Consider the following 3,956-nt stretch of genomic DNA (forward strand, 5'->3'; position numbering starts at 1 on the left):
TTTATTTTTTAAAAAGGAATGAATCTGAACATTTTTTCCCAATAAAAAGGTGGGTTTTTTTTTTTAACTATATACCCTCTTGCAATTCCACTTTAAAAAACAATTGGACGGATGTGTAAATATACGTGAACAAGAATATTGTGATTGAAATATTGTTTGTTATAGGTAAAAACTGGGGAGGGGGGACCCTAAGAGTCTGAAGGCAAAGGATTGGTTCAATACATCAGTTACTTCTATATAATACTATGCAGCTTAAATTGATGACAGAGATTTATGTTTTTGACATAGAAGCATGTTCACAAAATAATGTTAGAAAGGTTATAGACCAATTATGTATATAGTATGGTCCTATTTTTATAAAAACAATATTTATACACACAAAATATATGCATTCGGATGTAGCTTCATAGAAAAAAAGTTTGTAAGGTATCAGAATATTAACAGTGGTTATCTCTAATTGTGAGAATTTTGAGTGATGTTATTTTTTTGAATCTTCTATTTTCCCTAATCAGCTATCACTTCTATAATTTAAAATAATAATTAAGGAAAAGTGACAAACCATTTCCAATATTAGATGTTCTCTACCGTTCTGGTGCCAACTCCAAGGAACTGTTTCTTTTTCATTGTTTTAAAAAAGGAGCAAAAGGGCCAATACTTCCCAAAGTGCATGGATTTATAACCAACTTGTGAGAGGGTTGCTTAAATAAAATACATGTGATACATGAAATAAAATGCAAGATGAATGATAGAACAATGGGGAGAATGCAGGGTCTGTGAACGCATTAATAAGTGATTTATGAATCATTGAACAAAGCCAGTGTAACCTTTAAAAGATTTTGCATTTCACTTTTGCAGGTGTTGCCTTAGAAATTACTTGAAGCTTTTTTTTTTTTTTAATATATTTTATTGAGTTTTTACAGAGAGGAAAGGAGAGAGATAGAGAGTTAGAAACATCGATCAGCCACCTCCTGCACACTCCCCACTGGGGATGTGCCCGCAACCAAGGTACATGCCCTTGACCGGAATTGAACCTGGGACCCTTGAGTCCGCAGGCTGACGCTCTATCCACTGAGCCAAACCGGTTTCGGCTACTTGAAGCTGTAAAAATAGGTTTATTGGTTTTTGTATTTGTACTTCCTCCTCAGAGCAATGCCTCCTTAGCTACTACAGGGAATTAACTGAGCCAGAATTACCCTCTATTTCCTTTATTTATTTATTTTTATTTACTTTTCTGTTAATCCTCACCTGAGGGTATTTTTCCATTGATTTTTAGGGAGAGTAGAAGAGAAAGGGAAAGACAGAGAGAAACACGTCGATTGGTTGCCTCCTGCAGGAGCCCAGACCAGGGTCCTGGATGGGGGAGGAGCCTGCAACCAGGTACCTGCCCTTGACGGTAATGGAACCTGGGGCCCTTTGGTCCACAGGCCAGTGCTCCATCCACTGAGCCAAACCGGCTAGGGCTTCCCTCTATTTTCTTTAAAGATTTTTGTTTTTTAATTATTTTAACACCTTTTGAGTGAGGGGTCAGTCAGAGCCTGATTCTTTGTCCTATTAATATTTCTGTGTAACCTCAGCCAAGTGACTTTACCCTTCAAGACCCACATCCTTTTGAAAAATGTACAGATATTTTGAGAGCAACATGTCAATGAAAGCACAGCAAGCTAGTCCATTATAAGGTTTCAAAGAAATCCAGATCATTTGTCACATTCTGATCTGAGAATAGACTTCTTCTTTAGGGGATGATTTAAACCACTAATACCCATCGTCACAAGATTTTGGTGTATTACCCTCTTATTTCTATTCCTATAGCAATTCAGACATACAGGAAAATAAAGAAAAAATTCTCTTTAACAGAATCTTCAGTCAGTCGAAAGGAAGTGTTAATGTATTTTGCTTGGGTGGGTACACAATCATCATTTGAGTTAGATGAATGGAAGAGAAGAAAAAGAAAGGGGAGAAGATAGGCAGAATGAGGTGGCCACCAAAGCAGATGGGACAAAAAATCACAATTCTCGGGCACCATGATATCCTTTGTCCTTCCTCCTTGCAAAGGGAGCAGTTTGTCAGCTATATTAAGGGAATCCGGCCTTGATATAACCTATCATTTGGTGTCACCCTCAGAGACAATGAAGCAGGAGTCTGCCTTCCTTGGAGTAGCAATTTTTAGGTTCTTACATGTGACTAGAGGACCTAGCTATGCTCCCTGCCTGTGGAAAGATTGTTGACATGAGGTCCAGAAAATCTCACTGCTAATTGTCCATCTGCCTTGGTTCCCATGAACACTTTGGTCTACCGCTAATTAGAACTTGTCACCATGGTATTCCAGTAATTGGGTAAGGTATCTGCATCCCCTAAGAAGTCCTTAAGGGCAGGGATTACATCTGATTCATTTTTTTTATTTCTAGGGTCTGGCATGATGCCTAGCGCCTAGAAGTATTCCATAGATGTTTATAACTAACGAAGGTATTGTTGCTAAACTCTACAAAAGTGACTGCAAAGAACAATTCGAGGTGGCTGGAACCCCTACAAAGAGTGGCAAATCCCCTGCTACCTCAGCTTCTCTAGTTGGTGTGGGGCATCCGTTCTTGTGTGGTGCCTCGGACCAGTAGCCTCAGCACCACACTGAAACTTGTCAGAAATGCAAATTTCTGGACATACCCCAAACTATGGAATCAGAAACTGTGAAAGGGGGAGGCCCAGAAATTTGTATTTTAATAAGCTTTCCAGACGATTCTGGTGCACACTGTCGTTTGAGAAGCAGTGGTACAGGAGGAAGTTCAGCGGTACCTATATCCTTGCTCTGGTTCAGTTTAGCAACTGTATGAGAAACCACAGGAAAATCCCCAAATCCCTCAAAGCTCAGTCTTTACAAGGTAAATAAGGGAGTTGGAATGACGCCTGCGAGTCCTTCTGGCCTAAAATTCTGCGAAATCCAAAGGTAAAAAAAAAAAAAGGTAAATAAATGTCCCGATGACTAGATTCATTCATTCAATCAGCAAATATTTATGTACCAGGCAGTGTTCTGGGCATGGAATCCATGCATGACACAAAAGTACTCCTTTTTAATTAAAGTTACAACATTTCAGACCACAAATTCTTACCTGTCCTCTGTCTACAAGATTCTTATACTGTATCTGTCCTGCATGTGAACTGGAAAACTAAGAAAATGATCCACCCCTTCCCCAAATTACTTTAATTCTTGGAAACTTTTGTGTTCACCTGAGGGGCTTCAGTACCAATGTGTTAGAAGACAAGGGTTTGATAATAAATGTGATTATCTACCAGGTTAGACTATTTCCGGGTCTGTATTACTTCATGAAACACAGTTGCTTGCACTTGTAGGAAATCAGATGCTATCGAATTCTCTCTCCTCATTGATTCTCTGCCCTCAGCGATTAGTTACCACCTGTACTGCTTGGGGAAGTTCCTTTCGATCTGCCTCCCTTCCTCTGAACTCTCATATACAGTGGGGCCTTGACTTACGAGTTTAATTCGCTCGAGACCGAGCTCATTAACTCAAATTACTCTATCAACTCAATGCAAAAAATCAGCCGAGAGACAGCTGGTATCTCAAAAAACTCGTTAGTCGGGACACTCGTAAGTCAAGGCCCCACTGTACTCGTCATACAAACTCAGAGAACCTAATGGCTTCCTGTGAGGTGTTTCAGACTATTGGGGATATTTAGTAAGTTTAAATGTCCTTTTTTTAAAAAGGGCCTTTGAAGGAAAAACAAACCAAAAACTCGCCACACTCGGACGCTTTTGATTCTGACCGGTTCACATGTCACTACCTTCGAAAGGCCAGGAGATGGCGCCAGAAGGCAGCGGAGTGCCTTGGTTTTTGTAGGGTTTCAGCCAAACCCGGTGTAAGGCAAGGGCTGGAAAGTGGAATTACGACAAAGGTGCCAGAGTTTGAGTAGCAACTAAGGGGGTGAGAGTGAGGGTGGGGGTGGGGG

General features: G+C 40.2%; 2 protein-coding genes across 2 annotated transcripts in view; both read right to left on the reverse strand.

Moving 5' to 3' along the window:
* The window catches only part of ANP32E (acidic nuclear phosphoprotein 32 family member E), a 27,852-nt gene that overhangs the window by 20,083 nt on the left and 3,813 nt on the right, over positions 1 to 3,956 (reverse strand). The window lies entirely within an intron of this gene.
* The window catches only part of APH1A (aph-1 homolog A, gamma secretase subunit), a 15,568-nt gene continuing 14,305 nt past the window's right edge, over positions 2,694 to 3,956 (reverse strand). Inside the window, exon 8 of the transcript XR_001512521.1 lies at positions 2,694 to 2,923. The gene's annotated coding sequence lies outside the window, so the exon portion shown is untranslated. The remainder of the gene's footprint in view (positions 2,924 to 3,956) is intronic.

This window comes from Myotis davidii, unplaced genomic scaffold, assembly GCF_000327345.1.
Source record: "Myotis davidii unplaced genomic scaffold, ASM32734v1 scaffold653, whole genome shotgun sequence".
NCBI classification, from domain to species: Eukaryota; Metazoa; Chordata; class Mammalia; order Chiroptera; family Vespertilionidae; genus Myotis; species Myotis davidii.